Source organism: Vombatus ursinus, unplaced genomic scaffold, assembly GCF_900497805.2.
Source record: "Vombatus ursinus unplaced genomic scaffold, bare-nosed wombat genome assembly UNPS02014814.1, whole genome shotgun sequence".
NCBI classification, from domain to species: Eukaryota; Metazoa; Chordata; class Mammalia; order Diprotodontia; family Vombatidae; genus Vombatus; species Vombatus ursinus.
In genome coordinates, this window is record NW_020954592.1 from 14,816,123 (window position 1) to 14,838,727 (window position 22,605).

Consider the following 22,605-nt stretch of genomic DNA (forward strand, 5'->3'; position numbering starts at 1 on the left):
GGATTTATACCAGGAATGCAGGGCTGGCTCAATATTAGGAAAACTACCAGCATAATCAACCATATCAATAACAAATACCAACAGAAATCATATGATTATCTCAATAGATGCAGAAAAAAGCTTTTGACACAATACAGCATCCATTCCTATTAAAAACACTAGAGAACATAGGAATAAATGGAGCTTTCCTTAAAATTATAAGTAGTATCTATCTAAAGCCATCAGCAAGCACTATCTGATAAGATCAGGGGTGAAGCAAGGATGCCCACTATCACCACTATTATTTAGTATTGTAGTAGAAATGTGTAGTTATAAGAGTAGAAAAAGATGTAGAAGGAATTAGAATAGGCAATGAGGAAACAAAACTAACCCCCTTTGCAGAAGATATGATGGTATACTTAGAGAATCCTAGAGAATCAACTAAAAAACTACTTGAAATAATTAATAACTTTAGCAAAGTCACAGGATATAAAATAAACCCACATAAATCATCAATATTTCTATATATTACCAACAAACCTCAGCAGCAAGGGATAGAAAGAGAAATTCCATTTAAAATAACTATAGACAATATAAAATGCTTGTGAGTCTTCCTACCAAGACAAACCCAGAACCATATGACCACAATTACAAAACGCTTTTCACACAAATAGTCAGATCTAAACAACTGGAAAAATATCAATTGCTCATGGATAAGCCAAGCCAATAAAATAAACATGACAGTCTATGAAAATTAATTTACTTATTCAGTGCCATGCCAATCAAACTACCAAATAATTATTTTACAGAGTTGGAAGAACAAAAAGGTAGAATATTGTCAATTAAGGAAAAAAAATGTGAAGGAAGATGGCCTATTCTTACCAAATCTCAAACTGTATTATAAAGTGGTAATCATCAAAACAATCTGGTATTGGCTAAGAAATAGAGTGGTGAATTGGAGGAATAGGTTAGGTACATAACACAGTAGTAAATGACCAAAGTAATCAAGTCTTTGATAAACCCAAAGACCTAAGATTTTGGGATGAGAACTCATTACTTGACAAAAACTGCTGGGAAAACTGGAAAATAGTATGGAAGAAACCAGGCCTAGATGAACATCTTATTCCATAAACCAAAATAAGGTCAAAATAGGTACATTACACCATGAGCAAAGTAGGGGAGAATAGTTTACCTGTCAGATATATGGATAAGCGAAGAATTTATGAACAAATAAGAGAGAGAGATAGCATAACTAGATGTAAAATGGACAATTTTGGTTATATTAAATTTAAAAGGTTTTGCACAAACAAACCAATATAACCAAGATTAGAAGGAAAGCAGAAAGCTGGCAAGTTGTTGGTTTTTTTTCTGTTGTTTTTTTTTTTTTACATCAAGTATCTTTGATAAAGGCCTCATTTCTCAAATATATAGAGAACTGAATCAAATTAATAAGAATGCAAGTCATTCCTCAATCAATATTTGGTCAAAGGATATGAATAGGCAGTTTTTAAGTGAAGAAATCAAAGCTATTTCTAGTCACGTGAAAAAATACACTAAATCACTATTGATTAGAAAATTGCAAATTAAAACAACTCTGAGGTACTACCCCAAATATTAAATTGACTAATGTGACAGAAAATGAACACAATAAATATTGGAGGGGATGTGGGAAAATTGGGACATTAATGCACTGTTAGTTGAGCTGTGAACTTATCTAACTCTTCTGGAGATCAAATTTGGAATTATGCATACCCACTGATCCAATAATAACACTACTAGGTCTATATATATATAAAAAAGAGAATTTTTTAAAAAGGGAAAATGACCCATTTATACAAAAACATTTTTAAAAGCTTTTTTTGTGGTGACAAAGAATTGGAAATTGAGGGGATGCCCATCAATTGGGGAATGGCTGAACAAGTTGTGGTATATGAATGTAATGGAATACTACTGTGCTATGAGAAATGACAAGCAGGATGATTTCAGAAAAACTTGGAAAGACTTACATGAACTGATGAAAAGTGAAGTGAACAGAACTAGGAGAACATTGTATACAGTAAGAACAATTCTGTATGATGATCAAATGTGAATGACTTAGCTATTCGCAGCAATATGATGATCTAAAACAATTCCAAAGGACTAAGGCTGAAAAATGCTATCCACCTCCAGAGGAACAACTGATGGAGTCTGAATACAGATCAAAGCATACTATTTTTCACTTTCTTCATTATTTTCATAGTGTTTTCTTTTTTGGTCTGTGTTTTCTTTCACAACATGACTAATATGGAAATATGTTTTGAATGATTGTTTATGTGTGACCTATTTTAAATTGCTTACCATCTCAGAGAAGGGAAGGGGAGGGAGGGAGATAATTTGGAACTCAAAAAAACCCAAAACGTTAAAAATTGTTTTTACATGGAATTGGGAAAAAATAAGATATTATTTTTAAAAACTGCCTGTTTGTATCATTTGAACATTTATCAATTGGGTAATGGTTCTATTTTTATGAATTTGACTCAGTTCCCTATATATTTCAGAAGTGAGGCCTTTGTCAGAGATACTTGCTATAAAATTTTTAATATTGCATCATTGTCTATGGTACTTTTTTTTAAACAAAATATAGCTTCCCTGATTATCTCTTTTACTTTTTTCTATTTTTGCTTTTGCAACGTTTGAGATCATGATTGCTACCCCTGCTTCTTTTTACTTCCACTGAAGCATAATAGATTCTGCTCTAGCCCTTTATTTTAACTCTGTATGTATGCTGTTTCATGTGTGTCTCTTGCACACAGCATATAGTTAAATTCTGGTTTCCAATCCATTCTGCTATTTGCTTCTGTTTTGTGGGTGAGCTCATTTCATTCACATTCACAGTTATGATTACTGTGAATTTCCTTCCATCCTATTTTCTATTCTTCTTTCTTTATTTTTATTCTGTCCCTCTTCAATAGTCTGTTTTGCTTCTGATCAACACCTTCCTTAATCTGCCTTCCCTTTTATCATCTCCACCCTCATATCTCTTATCCCATTCCTTTCTTATTGCCCTATTGGGTAAGATTGATTTCTATAACCAGCTGAGTGTGTGTGTGTGTGTATATATATATATATTCTTCCCTCTTTGAGCAAAATTCCAATGAGAGTGAGGTTCAAGTATTGCCTGCAACCATAACCCTCTCATTTTCCCTTTTACTATAAGAGTTCTTCCGTGTATGCCTGTATTGCGTGAGAAAATTTTCCCATTCTACCTCTCTCTTCCCCCTTTTCTCAATGCATACTTCTTTCTCATCCACCACTTGTTTTGGAGACCATCCCAACACATTTGATTCATACCCATTCCCTCAGTCTATGTAGACTCCTTCTAACTACCCTAATAATGATAAGGTTCTTAGGAGTTATATGTATAATCTTCCTATGTGGGAATGTAAATGGTTTAGCTTTGTTGAGTCTCCTATGATCACTCTTTCATGTTTACTTTTTTATGCTTCTATTGAGTCTTGTGTTTATCAGATTTTCTATTCAGCTGCAGTCTTTTCATCAGGAATGCTTGAAAGTCCTTTATTTCATTGAATATCTATTTTTTACCCTGAAGGATTATACTCAGTTTTGCTGGGTAGGTTAATTGTTGTAATGCTAGCTAATTTGCACTCTGAGATATCATATTCAAAATCCTTCACTCCCTTAATGTGAAGCTGCTAAATCTTGTGTGATCTTCACCATGGATCCTTCTGACTGCTTGAAGTATTTTCTTCTTGACCTGGGACCTCAGGAATTTGGCTATAATTTTTCTGGAAGTTTTCATTTGGAGATCTCTTTCAGAAAGTGATTGGTGAATTCTTTTAATTTCTATTTTACTCTCTGGATCAAAGATATCAGGGCAGTTTTCCTTGATAATTTCCTGAAATATGATATCTATGCTCTTTCTTTGATCATGGCTTTCAGGTAGTCCAATAATTCTTAAATTATCTCTCCTCAATCTATTTTCCAAGTCAGTTGTTTTTCCAATGAAATATTTCATATTTTTCTCTATTTTTCCTTCTTTTGTCTTTGTTTTATTGTTTCTTGATGTCTCATGGAGTCATTAGCTTCCACATGCCCAATTCTAATTTTTATGGGCTTATTTTATTCAGTGACCTTTTGTGTGTGTGTGTGTGTGTTTTTTTTAATTTGGCCAACTCTGCTATTTAAGGGTTATTTTCATCAGTGAATTTTTATACCTCCTTTCCTATTTGGCCTATTCTAATTTTTAAGGTGTTTTCTTCAGTATTTTTTGGGCCTCTTTTATGAAGCTGTTAATTCTCTTTTCATAATTTTCTTACTTCACTCATTTTTTTCCCACAATTTTCCCCTATCACTCTTACCTCTTTCTTTAACTCTTCCAGGAATTCTTGTTGAGCTTGTGTCCAATTAGCATTTTTCTTTGAGGCTTTGTTTTATAGCTGTTTTCACACTATTGTTTTCTTCTGAGTGTTTTGGTCTTCCTGGCCACCATAGTAGCTTTCATAGCCAAGGTTTTGTTGTTGTTGTTGTTTGCTCATTTTTCCAGCCTATTTTTTGACTTTAAACTTTATGTTAAAGTTGGGCTCTGCTTACCTGGGGGTAATCCAAGCTTCAGGATTTTTCATGCTACTATTTTCAGAGTTAATTCTGGGGGTCTGAAAGTTTTTGGTGCTTTCCAAGGTGGAGTGATCTGGAGAGAGATGTGGTCATGCTGTCTTGGTTTGTGCTCTTGTCTTTACCCAGGAAGGGCCCCCGCTCCCCTGCAGCTGCAAGTACTAGCACTGTTCCTTTTGGCCCTGGCTCTCCTGCAGCCACAAGTGCTAGTACTGCCTTAGAACTGAAACCAGGGTCCCTGTTCTCTTGTGACTGGATACAAGCACTCCTCTCTGCTTTGGAACTGTGACGCTGAACTGCTGATAAGCAATAGAGTTTCTAGTCAGCACCAACTGCACCCAGTTCCAGGAAAGAGTCCCCTGTAATCTCCAGCCAGTTGTCCAACCCTCTTACTATCTCTGGGCTGAGTGCTACCAAAGCTGCTGTTGCGCTGCTGCTTCCAAGGCTGCCTACAAGGCCCCCTGGTGGTGCTGCTGCTGTGCTCTGGGCCAGACCCTCACTTTGGTGTCACAGGGTGACACCTCTCCTGCTGGCCTCCTAAGTCTTAGGCTGGAAAAAATCTCATTCTGACTTTTTAATTGGCTCTGCTGTTCTAAAATTTGATTTGAAGCATTATTTTAATGTTGCTTGGAGGGGAATGTTGGGAGACTTCAACTGGGTTGCTGCTTGTACTCTACTTTCTTGGCTTGACCCCTTTATCCACTTTCTAAACCTAAACTCATCATATATTCAATTATCAGTGTGTAGGTACCTGATCGTAATGGCAGACTTTTAATCACAGGCTTTTTCCTTAATACTTTGGGGGACACCAAAGCCAATAGTTGAGTTGCTATGTTTGTAGAAAAGCAAACAAACTTCAGTATAGTCTAAGTCAACACATAAGTAGGAAGATGAGTGTGTTGAAAAAAAAAGTTATAATGTGTTCCAAAAGAAAAATCCAAATGGCTTCTAGACTATGTTTAATCATTTTCAACTCTGTTGATATGGAAAAAAATGAGGCTACACTTTTGAGGGAGTGTTTTAATTTAGTTTTCATATTTTGAGGTTTCTTTATGTATGCTATTGGAGCATCAAAACATAACATTCTGTTCTGCATAATGACAAACATTTTAATAGAGCCTTAATTTCTCTCCAGATCCACTCTATTCTTGGACCCAAACCCAAGAGGCTATATTATAACTGGGAAGGTATGAGGAGATGAAGTTAGGGGCAAGATGGTAGATGGGATTAGCATCTCAAGGGATCTCAATAAGTGGGAGAAATGAAAGAGAATAAACAAGTTGAAGTTCAATTGAGACAAGGACAGAATTGTATGTGCCATGCACAAGTTCATAAACAAGAAAGAATTGCTCCTTAAAAGAAATAACCAAATAAGGAAAGTCAGAAAATCCAAGACAAGAAAGATAATGAACTTGATGCCATTATCAATTCTCTTATCTCCAAACTTCAGTAAGCATTATTTTTAGAAAGTTGAATCTGTCCCTGCTCATGTACCACTGGTGTTACTGGAGGATCGTGCCAGTATGTTGATCTAATCTTAGGGGAACCTCAGTGATACATGCCAATTGTTTTGTCTTTCCTTGAATGACTATCACAGTTTCTACAGTGGCCATTCCAAATCTTCTTGCTCCTTAGACTTCCTATAATACTTACTTCTCCCCATCCCTCTCAGGAGAAGACCTCACTTCCTATTTTAATAATACCAATAACTATCATCTATATAGCTCTTTAAGGTTTGCAAAGCAATTTACCTAAGTTATTTGAACCTCATAAAATTCTGTGAAGTGGGAAGGAAGGAAGGAAAGTAGGAAGGAACAAGCAAACAACAAGGAAGCACTGATTAAGCACCTACTATGTGCCAGGCACTGTGCTTAGTACTTTACAAACAGCTCATTTGTTCTTCACAGCATCTCTGGGAAGTAGGTACTATTATAACTCCCATTTTACAGATGAGGAGACTGAGGATGAGAGATTAAATGACTTGCCCCAGATCAAACAACCTGTAATGGTCCAGGACAAGATTGAACTCAGGTTTTGCTGATTCTAGGTTCAATGCTCTAGCCATTATGCAACCCCAACTGTGATATTTACTAGTTGTGTGACCTTGGGCAAATTACTCCTTTTTCTATATTTCATTTTCTTCATGGGTAAAATGAGGGAATTGGACTTGATGGCTTTCCAGCTATAGCTCTGTGAGCTTATAATCCTAAAGTCCACCCTCAAAGACCCCCCAGTAAGAGGAAATGCCAGGGAGACTGGTGGAAAGATAACTGAAGGATGTCTAAGTGACTTGTTCTTATTGGCCCCAGAGGGTAGAACCAGTAAATCACTTAGTGTCCCAGCTACTATCGTCTTTTGAGCTGGGAAAGCCCACTTTCAAAATGTCTCCTCTCAGGTCATAGGTAAGCACATACAACATCTATGTCTTTACCCCAAGGTGACCATTTTCAGTTCTTGGGGAGAGAAGATTGTATGATTGCATAGATTCCCCCTATCCCGCTTTCCCAGAATGCAGCTCTGCTCTGTTGCACAGTGGACTATTTTTTGAATAGCAGGTGAAAGAAGGGGTTAAACTAATATATTGGCCTACTTCTTTAGATCATAGAATGGGAAAGCTTCTCTGATAAAAGTCCAATCCCTCTGAGCCAGTCAATCATCTTGGAATGAGTCCTATTTCATGCAAACTAACTGGAAGCTATATATTCAGCAAGGCACTAGTTGGCATACCTAGACTCCGTGTGGGAAGGAGCCCACAAACAAAATATGCCTTTCAACAAAGTCTCACACCCTGTAATCTTATCAGTTTGATTAAAGAGCTGTTCTTACAAGGTGATTAGAAATAGTTACTATTTCTACATTAGTATAATAACTGAAAAGAAATGCCTAACTCACCTGACACAGAGTTCAGAAGTAAAGATATGGCAACCCCCACCTTGTGGAAATCTGAAAATGAAAAAGACAAAGACAAAAAGAATGAGTTGTAGTATTGTAGAAACAACCACATGAAACAACAGCAGAAACAAAGCAACATAGGAAATACATCTCTATTTTAACAGAATGTATGCATGTCAACTATGGCTATGTTATCCATATAGTATAAGGAGACTGAAGCTGACTGAAGTGAAGTCACTTCACCCAGGTCACATAGTTAATTAGTAAGTATATGAGGCAAGATCTGAATTCCTAATTCTATGCCCAATACCTCCAAAACTATTAAACTGTGCATAGTTTGACCATTCAATACCACCAACAAAAAGAAATCAAAGAAAAAGGAATATAACTCATATGTACAAAAATATTTACAGCAGTTCTTTTTGTGATGGCAAAAAAATTGGAAACTGAGGTTGTGCCCCTCAATGGGGGAATGATTGAATAAGTTATGGTATATGAATGTCATGAAATATTATTATGCTGTAAGAAATGATGAAGGGAGTGGTTTCTGAAAAAAATTGGTAAGACTTGTGTGAACTGATATAAAGTATAACCAGGAGAACAACTTATCCAGTAACAACAATATTATAAAGACAAGCAATTTTGAAAGACTTAGGAACTCTGATCAAAATAATAACCAACCAGTACCAGAGGACTCACGATAAATGTGCCACTCTCTTCCAGACAGAAAGGTGATGGACTCAGAGTGCAGGCTGAGACACATACATATGTTTATATATAAATACATGTGTATGTGTGTGTGTACATTTGTGTATATGGACACAGCCAGTACAGAAATCTGTGTGGTGCAAAGTGCTGGACTGATCATAGACTTATCCTCTCCAAGCTAAATATTGTCATTCAACAAAAGTGGTGTCCCCAAGCAAAATGACTATCAGAAGAATTAGTGTCAACAGATTAGAGCTCTTCTCTGAGAGGGAACAGTTTGTTGCTAACTAGGAGGGAAAATTGAGCCAACACACAGTTGGCAGCAGTGCAGCAGAAAAGGAGTGGGCAGCTTTCAAAGATTTGGTATATAGCCCTGCATTTGCTCATTTGGGTCAGAACACTTACAAACATCAAGACTGGTTTGATGAAAATGATGGGGAAACTCAGAAGGTGCTAAATGAAAAAAGAGAACTCCACAGGGTTTACCAGCAGGATGGTTCATCCACCTCTAAAAAGGCAACTTTTAATTCCATCAAAAGCAAAGTATAAGCAAAGTTTAGAGTGATGTAGGATTCTTGCCTCATTAAAAAGGCAGATGAAATTCAGTTTTACACTGACAGTAACAATCCAAAGTGCTTTTATGATGCCCTGAAGGCTATTTATGGTCCAAAGACCTATGCATCTCAACTGTGCAGTGCTGAGGGAAGCCACATTGATTAGTGATAAGGACATGATCCTGGACAGATGGGCTAAACACTTAGTTTTCTCAACAGACTGTCATCAATCAATGCTGTAGCCACTGACTACTTACCTCAGGTTGAAGGCAATCCCTCCCTAGCTGAAGTTCCAACTGAATTAGAGGTTTTGAATGCCAATAGGCATTTTTTGTGCAGCAAAGCACCTGGTGCTGATTCTACTCCCGCTGAGATTTACAAGGTAAGGGGACCACTGCTCATCCAAAAGCTGACTGAAATTTTTCAAGTTATATGACAAGAGGAGAGTTCAAGGATGCCTCTATTGTCCCTCTCTATAAAGGTAAAGTAAATAGATTGTCCTGTGATAATCATGAGGTGTGTATCTCTCTCTTAGTCACGGCTAGCAAGATTCTTGCCAGAGTACTCCTTAATAGCCTAATCCTTCACCTGGAATATGGTCATCTACCTGAGAGTCAGTGTGGCTTCAAAAAATGGCCAAAGAACAGTTGATATGGTGTTTGCTGCCTGACAACTCCAGGAGAAATGCCAGGAGCAGAACAGAGGTCTGTACACAACATTTGGAGATCTGACCAAGGCCTTTGATACTATCAGTGGAGAGGGCTTATGGAAAATTATGTCAAAATGTGGTGGCCTGGAGAAGTTCATCAGCATTATACATCAATTTCATGATAGCATCAGCATCTGGGTTCTGGATGATGGACAATGCTCTCATTCTTCCCCAGTTACCAATGGAAAGAAACGAGGCTGTGTGCTCTCTCCCACACTTTTTAGCATGATGTTTTCAGCCATGTTGTCAAATGCCTTCAATGAGGACAAACACAGCATCAAGGTCAGCTACCATACTGATAACAAATTTTTCAACTTGAAAAGGCTACAAGCCAAGACCAAAGTGGAGTGTTGGTGCATGATTTTCTGTTTGCAGCCTCTGAAGTTGAGATGCAACAAAGTATGGATCGATTCTCTCCTGCTTGTGCTAATTTTGGCCTAACAATTAACACCAAGAAAACATAGATGTTGCATCAGCCACCACCACACCATCCACATGTGGAACCATCGGTTACAGCAAATGGAAAAGTTTTGAATGCTGTGGATAAGTTCATTTACCTTGATAGTGTACTTTCCAAGTATGTACATATTGATAATGAGGTTAACACACGCATTGCCATAGATAGTTCAGTGTTTGGGAAGCTCCAAAGGAGAGTGTGGGAGAGAAGAGGTATTAGACTGACAACCAAACTGAAGGTCTACAGAGCTATTATGCCGACCTCATTGTTGCATGCCTGTGAAACCTGGGTAGTATACCAGCACCATGCCAGGAAATTGAATTGCTTCCATTTGAATTGTCTTAGGAAGATCCTGAAGATTACCTGGCAGGATAAGGTACCAGACACTGAGGTCCTTTCTCTAACTATACTGCCAAGTATTCAAACTCTGCTTCAGAGAGTGCAACTCCCGATGGGCTGGCCATGTTGCTTGAATGCAAAATTTACACTTGCCAACAAGGCTATTTTTATGGAGAATTCACACAGGTCAAGCATTCACATAGTGGTCAGAAAAAGTTATACAAGGACACTCTCAAGGTCTCTCTTAATATCTCTGGAGTTGATTGTGTGACACAGAAGACTCTGCTGCAGGACTGCTCAGCATGGCATGCCTGCATCAGAGAAGGTGCGATGCTCTATGAGCAAAGCCGAATTGACGTAGCTCAAAAGAAACGTGAGATGTGCAAATTTAGAGAATCCACCCCAAATGTTCACATGGACTACTTGTGCCTGATCTGTGGTAGAACATTCCAAGCTCATATTAGTCTGATTAGGTACAGCTGGACACACTGAAACTTGACTCTAGCATAGTGATGTAATTTTGGTCCTCTATATCTACATATATGTATGTAGTATTAGATATATGGACATAGCCAATGCAGACATTTATTTTTCTTAATTATATATATTTATAGGGATTTTGATTTCCTTGCTTTCTCAATGGGAGTGGGGAAGGGAAGGTGAGAGGAAAAGCATGAAAACCTGAAAATAAAATAAAATTGAATTTAAAAAACAAAACAAAACAACAGTCTGTCCATTACACTACCCCATCTCTGACATTTGCTACTTGTGTGAGTTTGGGCAAATCACATTTTCTTCTTAGTTTAATACATTATAAATACAACATAAGAATAAGTATTTCTTTTTTTTAAAGTGGAGAAAATGAAAAAGAGGAATGCTGTCATAATGTAATTCTGACCAAAGTAGAGGAAAGAACTGGTTGTTTTGGAGTAGTAACAGAAGGGATGGGAACCTTGGGAGAAAGGAGCCACTTTGCCTTAGAAGTTTTTAATACCTGAGGCCAGATTTGAAGATGAGTCTTCCTAACTCGAGGCCCAGCACTCTATCCACCGTGCCACTGCTACCCTATGTATGTTTTTAGAGGTATAATTTTTCCTCTGAGGACTACTTTGGCAGCATCCTGAAGGGGAAAGCCAGCTATCTGACGTGTAGGCTAGATGTTGGAAGAGTGGATTTTAATGAGCTACTATGACCTACAAAACAAACAAACAAACAACAAACTGTTGGCCCCAAAGGGATAGAACGAAATTTGGTCTGCACATGAAACGTATGTGAATCTGTTGAAGAAGAAAATGGAGGGCTCTCTAAAGAAACCAGTTCAAATGTTCAAGTATCTCCTTTTCCCATTACAAATTTTAAAAGCATGTACAGAAGATGGAATTAGAGTTGTGGGAAAATGGAGTAAACTGCCTTTTGAGGTAGTATGTTTCCTATCCTTGAAGGTATATAAACGGAGGTTGGAAATCTACTTGTGAAGGCAGTTTTAGAGAAGATTCATCCATCAAGCAGACAGTTAGGTAAAATGACTTCAAAAAAATCGTGGAACATATTTACCTATTTTTTGGCAGAGGGGTCATGCTCTATCAGTGTAGTAGACAGAGGCATGAGTTTTCAGACCGGCACAATGTGCTGGTTTGTTTTCCTTAACCATAAGTAACCATGTTACAAGGGAGGGCTCAAAGGCAGGGGACATATTAAAAAATGACAGATATATACATACACATAAATTATATGTATTTATAAGCATCAATAAAACATTTATTTTCATAAATAAATAGCCTCCAAAGTCCTTCCCAACTCTAAGACTCTTTGAGTCTATGCAATGATTATTAAATTAAATTAAAAGACACTTTAAAATGGGAGGGGTATGCTCTTTGGATACAGAATAGGCATTCTCTACAATTTTAGTAGATAGGTAGGGTTTGTCCTCCATATGTTCTACAGTGTGAATGAGGGACTCTAAGAGAGCAACAATATGATGATAACTTTGTCTTGCTTTTCAGTAGGTTACTCAGATCCACAGGGTATCAGACTACTAATCTGAGTGTCTAAAAACACAGGCCACTGCTGCCTTCTTTCCCACACCCCAAAGAATGCACACAAAATGCAGATTATTGGCCATGGTACAAAGCTAAATTTTCTTCTGATCACTCATGGACAACCTGAAGGAACAGAGTGATATTCCAAAGGATTTAGTACTCATTTTATTCTTTCATGTTGCTTAATCAGTGATCTGGATGAAGGAACAGAAAACTGGCTGGCTATGCATACTGATAATACCAGCACTCAGGGAGACCAGATTAGAGTTCAAAGTGACCTTGGAAAACTGGTAAAATTGATAAATATAAAATATACAAGATACTAAACCCATATTTTGTAGATCACAACATAATATAAGTAATAACCAATAAATGTAGAATAAGCAAAAGCATAGAACTTAATGGAGATTTAATTATGAAATCCCAAATAATGAGTAGGTCAAAGTAGGTCAAAGAACAGATAGTAGAAACAATGTGAGAGACAATGATAATAATGAGACAACATGCCAGAATTTCAGGATGCTGCCAAAGCACTCCTCAGAGTAAAAATTATACTTCTAAGAACATACATAGGGTAGCAGTGGCACAGTGGATAAAGTACTGGGCCTGGAGTCGGGAAGACTCATCTTCAAATCTGGTGTCAGACACATACTAGCTGTGTGACCCTGGGTAAGTCACTTAATCTTGTTTGCCTCAGTTCCTCCTCTGTAAAATGAGGAGAAGGAAATGGCAAATCATTTTAATATCTCTGCCAAGAAAACCCCAAATGGGGTCACAGAGAGTCAAACATGGCTGAAAAACGACCTAACAACAACAAAGAACATACATTAGCAAAATAGAAAAGGAAAGGATTAATGAACTGAATATGGATTTTTAAAAGTTAGAAAGACAATAAATAAAACCCAGATTGAAAACTAGAGAAGAATAGATAAATTGGAAACCAAAAAGGCAATGGAACTGATAAACAAATCTAAAAGCTGGCTCTTTGAAAAGATTAGCGAAACTTATAAACCCGAGAACTAACCTGATAAAAAAGAAGAAGAAAAATGAAATTTACCAAATGAAATATGAATAAGGTGGAAATCATAGTAGAGAATAAAAAGAACTATTAGGACATACCATGTGCAATTATATGCCAATAAAACTGAGAACTTAAAAGAAACAGGATTATCTCCAAAACACATAAAATATTCGAATTAACAGAACATCAGATAAAGAGCTTAAATAACACCATCTCAGAAAAGGAAATTAAACTACCAAAAGGGGAAAACCAAAACAAAATACGTTGGTCTAGATGGATTTATAGAATTCTCTCAAACTTTTAAAGAACGTTTACTATAGAAATTATTAAAAAAATTGAGAAAGAAAACACTCTACCAAACTTTTTTAATGAGTCAAATACAGTCCTAATGTCAAAATTGGTAAATGACAAAGCAAAGAAAGAAAATAATAAAAATGACAATGATATTAATATTAATTTATAAACTTAGTGCTATACCATTGAAGCTTCCAAGAGAACACTTTATAAAGTTAAGCAAAATAATAATAAAATTCATTTGAAGGAACAAAAGATCAAGAATATAATGGGAATTAATGGAAAATGTAGGAATTAGAGGAGAATAGAAATTCTAGACCTCAAACTATAAAGTGGTAATCATCAAAACCATTTGGTACTGGTTAAAAAATTAGAAAAGTAGAACAATGGAACAGACCAGACCAGAATGAATCACAAATTCTTGACCTCAATAACTCAGTGGTTAATAAACCTCTAATTATAAATTTTATTGTTGTTCAGTCATTTTTCAGACATGTCTGACTTTGTGCCCCCCATCAAAGATACTGAAGTGGTTTGTTATTTCCTTCTCCAAACAGGGCTAAGTGACTTGCCCAGGGTCACACAGCTAGTAAGTGTCTGAGGCCAGATTTGAACTCAGGAAGATGTGTTTTCCTGACTCCAGGTCCAGCACTCTACCCACTGCACCACCTACCTGCCCCAGCTACTAATTAGGAAACTACTTCCTATTTGATAAAAGTTTTGGGGAAAACTGAAAAGCAGTCTGACAGAAATTAGGTTCATACCAACATTTGATATCATACAGTACAATAAATTCAAATGGATACATGAACTAAACATTAAAGATCATACCAAACTATTTTTCTAACCTCATTGTACGTAACCTACGCCTCACATATTCTGTGATCCAGTCAAACTGTCCTCTCTGTTCCTCGTAGACGGCCCTTCGTCATGCATTTCTGTGTCTTTGCTCTGGCCAGATTCCATGCCTGGAACGAACTTCTTCCTTTCTTCTGCTTTACTAAATACCTCTCTTCTTTCAAGTATCAACTTAAACATCACCATGAAGCCATTCCTGATAACCCCAATAGCTAGTTCCCTCCTCCCAAATGATTTTATATTTAACTATTTCTTATTTATTTATACTTATTCTATTTATACTTTAAATATGATGTTGTCTCCTCCATTAAAATTTCTTGAAGAATATGGAGTATTTCATTCTTTCTATTTGTATTCTCAGTCCCTGGCACATAGTAGGTGCTTAATAAATGCTTGCTGGATACTACAAAAAATTAGAAGACAAACACATAATATACCCTTCAGAGTTATGGATAGATGGTGGATTCTTAATGAAACAAGGGATAAAGATATAATATATAAAATATAAAATAGATAATTTTTATTGAAACTTTTGCATGAACAAAGTTATGCAGCTAGGTTAACATGGCTGCCTAGGGAAAAAATCTTTGCTTCAAAAATCTCTGATAAGGGTCTGCTATACAAGATATTTCATCGTTGTTCAGTTGTTTTTAGTCGTGTCTTACTCTTCATGACCCCATTTGGGGTTTTCTTGACAAAGATACTGGAGTGGTTTGCCATTTCCTTCTCCAACTCATTTTACAGATGAGTAAACTGAGGCAGATGGAGTTAAGTGACTTGCCCAGGGTCACACAACTTGTAAATGTCTGAGGTCAGCTTGATTACGGCCCCAGCACGCTATCCACTGCTCCACCTTGTCCCTTCCAAAGGTTCAGTTTCTTAACCTGTAAAACTTGGGGCAATGATAGTGCTACTACCCACTCCATTGGGTTGTTGTGAAGAAAGCACTTAGTAAATTAAAAAATGCTATGTAAATGTGAATTATTCATTAGTAGCAGAGGGCTAGGTATATTATTGGTGTCCAATCCACAGCCAATAATGATGGATCCCCTGTATCCAGAGTGACTTCTCTAAGACAGTAATTGCACACTTATCATAAACCTATTATAATAATAAACTCCATTATTACTATTATATAATTCCTTGCTGACTAAAGGCAAGGAACTGGGGTGGATTTTTTTGGAAGTCTTTCCTGATTCTGAGATTATGGTTCTTCAATTCCTCCTTTCCCTTTCCAGCCTCCTTCATTCTCTCTGCTTCCCTACCACAGTCTATTTCTTAACTATCTTCAGGCTTTCCAAATTGTCTCTAAGCTGCACTATACTGTTGACCTACTCTGCTGAGAGCTCCAGGGAGGGAGCCAAGGCTCAAATGATTCAGGGACCCAATCCAAATGACTCATAGACAGCTAATCAGAAGGCTTCAGTTTAGAAAACTCCCTCTCAGTAGGGAAGAAATGAACTTTCTAAAAGAAGGGTTCTCGTGAAACTTATCATAGGCTATAAGTAAGTGTTTGCATCAGCAAAAAAGGGAGACATAAAACTGGTCCAGTTTATAATTCCTTCAACAAAGATTTACGTTCCATCATAGTTATAGAATCTTTACATGTTTAATCTACAGTTCAAACAAGGGAGTTGGGTCTAGACCTGGGATTTTATAGCAAATGTAGTTATTAAAAGTTAACTGGGAGGGAAAAGCATTTTCTGCCAGTGAAAAAAAATTTACCAGGAAAAATTGAGATAAATGTCTCAGTTTAAAATGAGTTTCCAAACTCATATTTTCTAATTAACTGTATGACCAATATTTTCTAATGAAATGTAACTCCATTCCTATCTGAGCAGCAATGAAATTTGGCCCTTTCATCCAGTTAACTAAATTTGTTTTCGTTTTACATTTGTAATACTGAAATGAAATATTACTGGAAAAAAATTATTATAAGGAACCTAAATGGCTCCAATGGATAGAGCAAATGACTTGGCATCAGGAACACCCAAATTCAAATCCAGCCTCAGACACTTACTAGCTGTGTGGCCCTGGACAAGTCACTTAACTTCTGTCTGCCTCAGTTTCCTCATATATAAAATGGGGATAATAGTAGCACCTATCTCCAGTATTGTTATGAAGATAAAATAAAATAATATTTATAATGCTTTTTGCAAACATTAAGGTGCTATATTAATGCTAGTTATTATTTACTCAAGATTATATAAGCAGAACTGAGATTTGAACCCAGGTTCTCTGAATACATAATCCAGTGCCTTTTCTGTTCCATCAGAATGTCAAAGTATTGATATTACTGAGAACACAGATGTGCTGAATTGCCCAATAATAATAATAATTCATTTATGTTCTACTACACTGTTTACAAAGCATTTTATTAAATTGTCATCCTATATCTGAAGGGCCATGCAATGTGATGGGGTATACAAGTTAAGCAGTGGATAGATAGACTGAAATCAGGAAGATTCATCTTTCTGAGTTCAAATCTGGACTTAGGCTGATCCTGGAGGCTGATCCTGGGCAAGTCACTTAACCCTGTTTGCCTCAGTTTCCTCATCTGGAAAATGAGCTGGAGAAGGAAATGACAAACCACACCAGATATTTGCCAAGAAAACCCTAAATGGGGTCAGAGAGAGTTGGACATGACTGAAAAAAGACTGAACAACAAGTACCAGTTAAAATCAGAGGAGAAGGAAATTCTGATCTTATCCAACTTTGCAGGGGTATTATCTCATGTGTCTCTGGGGTTCAAGTGAACAGAAAACTTATCTACAGGCACAAACAAATTGCTCATGAGGATCCATAGGATGCTTAACATTACCCTTGTTTGCTGTGCCACAAAAAGGAGAGCTATAAGACAGGCTTATCCATGGCTATGGAAAAGCTAAATTAAGCCTAAAAAGCATCAACAAAAAGTTATTATTTGAAGAAAATTTCCAATTGTAGCTTTCCTTCCCTTTTCTAAATGTTGGCCATTTATGACCTGTAATTTGTTTCAGGCACTACCAAGAATAATGTGTTTGAGTGTTTTTGTTTGTTTTAGTCTTTAGCCTTTTAGAAGCATCATTTTCCTCAAACTCGTACCTGTTATTTTCTGTAGGTTTATGCTGACTGTGCAACTACCGTCTTAGAGAGGTCACTCTGGATACATTATTGGCTGTGGATTGGGCACCAATAACATGCCTAGCCCTCTGCTACCAATGAATCATTCACATTTACATAGCATTTTTCAATTTACTAAGTGCTTTCTTCACAGCAACCCAATGGAGTAGGTAGTGGCACTATCATTGCCCCAAGTTTTACAGGCTAAGAAACAGAACCTCTGGCAAGCACTTGCTGGAGTTCACATAGCTAAGAGACCTTGAAATGGACCTTGAACTTGAATGCAGGTCTGACTCCAACTTTATATAATCATAGATTTAGAACTGCAAAGGATCTTAGACACCACAGAGTACAATGCCATTTTGCCGATTAGGATATGGAGATCCAGAGAAGTGAAATAAGTCAATCAATAAGCATTTTTTAAGCACCTACTATACGCCAGGCACTGTGCAAAGCACATGGGATACCAAAAGGAGCAAAAAACAGTCCCTGTCCTCAAGGAGCTTACAGTCTAATGGTGGAGATGGCAACATTTAATGACATATGGTAAAGGAGTCATTGTGATGGAGGGGAGATCAACCATAGAGGACCCCATGGAAGAGATGAGTTTTGAGACAGATAATGAATTTGATGATAATTATAATAGTTGATATTTATATAATGCTTTAATTTTTTCAAAGTGTCTTACATAGATTATCTCAATTGATCAACATGGACATGGATTTTCAAGGGCAGCAATGAGGAGAAGGTATTTTAGGTGGTAAGAATGAAATAAAGAAAGGCAAATAAAATCCCACTTTCTACAAAGAAGCCCTCTCTAACCCCTCTTAATTCCAGTGCCTTTTCTCTTTTAATTATTTCTTATTTATCCTGTATATAGTTTGCTTTGTTGTTGTTTGTATGTTGTTTCCCCCATTAGAATGTAAGCTCCTTGAGGGCAGGGTCTTTTACCTCTTTTTGTATCTCCAGCCCTTAGCACAGTGTGCTAAGTCCTTTTCCTTAGCAATCAGACCAGCATAAACCAAATTGCCTGACTCTGTACGACCTCCCTGACTGACACAGACTAGTCAACCTCCTCCCCACTCCTTTATGGTTTCTCAATGACCAGACACTCTACTTTTTTATATACATAAAAATATATACCTTTTATATATTTTATATTTATATTATATATTTATTTTTTATTTATATTGTTTTATATATATACCTTTTACCCAAGGACAAGTTTCCAAGACTCCAGAGAAAGCTAGCCGAACTCACATAGGACTGGTGAGACAAGAATCCCGGACACTACAGAAGTAAAATTTCCTACAACATTCAGTACTGGAGGGGCTTTTTCATTGTAAACACATTATTAGCACTACAAGGAAAATGGGGCAGCTAAAGTGTGGGGAGGAATCCCCACAGAGAAGCTGTAGTTGATAGCCCTAAGAAGTTTAACAGTCCTTCTCCCCAGGGGTCAGTATAGAAAAGCAGAGAAATGCAGGGCTTTCACTGATAGTGATTGACTTCTGGAGAAATAGTCTTCCTTAGGGAAAAGTTGGGGAAAAGAGGCTAGAGATGTCTATTCTGCCTCCCTTTGAACTACATGACACCCCTGCAGAGAACAGCCTCGAAACAGGAAAGGAGGCAGGTGGGGCCTTGTCACGATAGCAAAGCATCATGGCTTACAGGGGTGTGGGTGCCTTCCCTTTGTGTTCTTGTGTTCCTTAAACCTTGGTGTTTTCTTGGCAAAGACACCGAAGGAGTTTGCCATTTTCTTCTCTATCTCATTTTATAGATGAGGAAACTGAGGCAAAGAGGGTAAAGTGACTTGCTAAGGGTCATACAGCTAGTAAATGTCTGAGGCCAGATTTGAACTTAGGATTTCCTGACTCCAGGCCCAGTCCTCTATCCACTGTGCCACCTAGCTGCCCTCTAGGGTACTTGCTTCCAGTGGGGAAAGAGAAGGGATGAAGTTGAAGTCTCAGGTGCCCTGAATGTGAATTTCAACCTATTGTGTTCCTTTTCCCTTAAGCCTCTACCATTCCCTCCTCTGCACCCCCTTCCTCCCTTACTGCTCTATTAATCAAAGCTCAATGGAGGACTTCAGCTGACTTATTTATATTTTTCCAGTATGCACTAATTCTAGAGGCCCAGGTTATCTCCCTGCTGCAAAGAATTTAAGCCACTAAAGGTCTAAGCTGTGCTGTAGGATGTGGGGGTCTGACATTCACCAGGTTTAAAGACACAGTGAAGACCACACATCAAGTGAAGGATTTGAACCTCACAGAATCCTAAGACACCTGAGATGGGAACGCATCCTTTTAATGCTTAGGTCCTTCTGGTATTTAAAGGAGACCAACACTGTAGGGTTCTGATAACTGGGTTATGTTCGACTGAAAATGGAGAGACAGGATGGTGAGACAGACAGAGTTGGTCAACTTTATAACCTTATCTTGAGTCAATACTATCCACTACCTTTTAGAAAGTGAGCTTCAGAACCATTCTGAGCTCGTTATCTGAAATCTTGGGAAAGTGCAGATGGGTGCATTTAGACAGTCCCATCCTGCTAGAGGGATGGCCTCTTCCTGCATTTCTTGTCACCCTGCTCCAGCTTGAGAGATCAAAAGTAGGAACTCTTTTCTATAGCATCTTAGGACCTTCCTGATTGGCACCAACAGGAAGTTGAGTTTCTAAGTTATTTTTAAAGTCTGGATCAGTGGAGATAGTGGCAGAAGACATAATATGGAACACTCCAATGGTGGAAAGTCTTGTATCACTGTAAAATTTGGCAGCTGCCCCAGTCACTGACTTCACACCAGCAGCAATACTATCCTTTTAAAACAACCCTGTGCTCAGTCTTTCAGTGTGTTTTTCCAGAAAACCTGGCCGACAGAGTATTTGACAGATAAACTAGTTTTCACTGACATCCTGAATAGAGTCCTCTGAAGGTTGCAGAATTGGACACACAAGTATTCCATAAAATTCTACCACCCAGAAGTGTCTAGATGCTACCTCTCCCCCTAAAAAGTTGCCATGTAGTGATGTAGCATATAACTAAGTGATTTTCTGCTGTTCTCCTTTCTCCTTCTTCACTCTCCCACACCCTTATCCCAACATCTTAAAAGGAATTTTTCAATTACCAATGTGATACTTCCTGATCCAACTGGTGTGGGAGTATTATTTTTTCCCTTGCAGTGAAAAAATCCAAGTCTTTTCCTGAATACTGTAAAGGAAAAATATATTTCCAGATATGTGTAAGCTCTTTGAGAGTAAAAGTTATTTCTTTCTTTGCATTTGTCTCTCTAGCACTTAGTATTATGCTTGGCACATAGCAGATACTTATAAGATGCTTCTTGATTGACAGAAAGATGGGAGGATCAGAGAGTCCTAAGTCAGGAAGTGAAAGTCAGTGATGGGATCCAGGGGACACAGGGTAACAAAAAGTAGGGTCAAGAACACCATCCAAAAGTGCAGCAAAAGAAAGATCGTGGACCAGGCATGATACTCCAATTCAGAATTGAAAAGCTGGAAAGATGAGTAAATCAATGCCACCCAGAATAAAAAAGACAACAATAAACTATTGCAAATCTATAAATCCTTCAAAAGAGAAAGCAAGTAATTTTGTAACAGAAACTTGAAGGAAAAAGAAACTAGATTTTTTTCCACAAAAACTACTTAAATAACTAAAAGAAATTTTACAAATGAAGTAAAAGCTCTATAGGAAAGAACTAGAAGGAAAATAAGTAGCTTAGGTGAGAAAGTGATACACTTTATACAAGAAATAGATTCCTTGCTAACTAGAATAAATCAGACAAAAATCAATGACTCCATAAGACACAAGACATATTACAAGAAAGTCTAAAAATTGAAAATGTAAAATTTTTGATATAAAAAACACCTGACCTGAAAAACAGGTCAAAGAGAGACAATTTAAAACTTATTGCACTTCTTGAAAACTGTAATAATGATTTTTTAAAAAGCCTAGACAGTATATGTCAAGAAATCATAAATAAAAACTGCCCAGATCTATTAGAACTACAGGGCAATGTAAAGATAGAAAGAATCTACTGAGCACCTCTCAAAAGGAACCCTAAAAGGAAAAATATTAGGAATGTCATAGTTAAAAGCCAGAGCTTCCAAATAAAAAATATATATAAGTAGCCATTAAGAAGAAGTTAAAATACTAAGGAACTACAGTCAAGATCACATAAGACCTGGCAACTTTTACTGAAAATGAGCGGAGGTCTTGGAATACAATATTCCAAAAGGAAAAAAAAAGATATGGAATAATAAACAAGAATAATTGCCATGCAAAGCTGAATATAATCCTATTGGGAAAAAATGGATTTTTAATGGAGTGGAAAACTTTCAGGCATTTCTGATGAAAAGACCAGAGCTGAGTAGGAACTTTGCAATACCAACTAAAGAGTTAAGAGAAATTGAAAAAGGTAATTATTTAAACAATTGGAAAAAGCTGTGTGGTAATATAGTACTAACATTCTAATGGGGGAGAAGAAACAAATGTTCTTTCAGAATCATAGTATCATGAAAGGGCGTTAAACAACAACAAAAAATAAATAAAGTACCTGGGAGTGAATTGCTCTGTTCTAAGGAAAGAGGAAAGAGAAGAGAGGGTAAAAGAAGGCAAAACTAATATAGAAAGGAGAGAAAAGGGGCAAAACATGTTATTTGTCATAACTTGAATGTGAAAGAAGAATATACAAATGTGGAGGAAAGAGTAAAGGTCATCAGCTGAACCTCATTCTTACCTGAGATAAAAGAGGATTGACACAATTTGTAGTAGAAATACATAAAACTCATCAGGGAAACAAGTGAGATTGGTAGAAGGGTAGTTAAGAGGAAGCATAATACTGGGGATGTAACAGTCAGAAATAAACAACCCACAAAAAAACATACCCAACTTCCTAACCCTACATAAAAGATTAAAGGGGGGAGGGGAAGAAAACAAATAAAAATAACTAGAATCTAAGGGGTGCCTTAAATTGCCTCTTAGACAACTGGAAAATGGCCAAACAAATTGTGGTATATTAATGTAA

The 22,605-nt window shown here is 37.1% G+C and overlaps 1 protein-coding gene across 4 annotated transcripts in view; it reads right to left on the reverse strand.

The window, feature by feature from the left end:
• Positions 1-22,605, reverse strand: part of ADGRG2 (adhesion G protein-coupled receptor G2) — a 162,071-nt gene that overhangs the window by 110,372 nt on the left and 29,094 nt on the right. For all 4 annotated transcript variants that reach the window (XM_027835450.1, XM_027835453.1, XM_027835451.1 and 1 more), the window contains exon 2: positions 7,483-7,533. The gene's annotated coding sequence lies outside the window, so the exon portion shown is untranslated. The remainder of the gene's footprint in view (positions 1-7,482; positions 7,534-22,605) is intronic.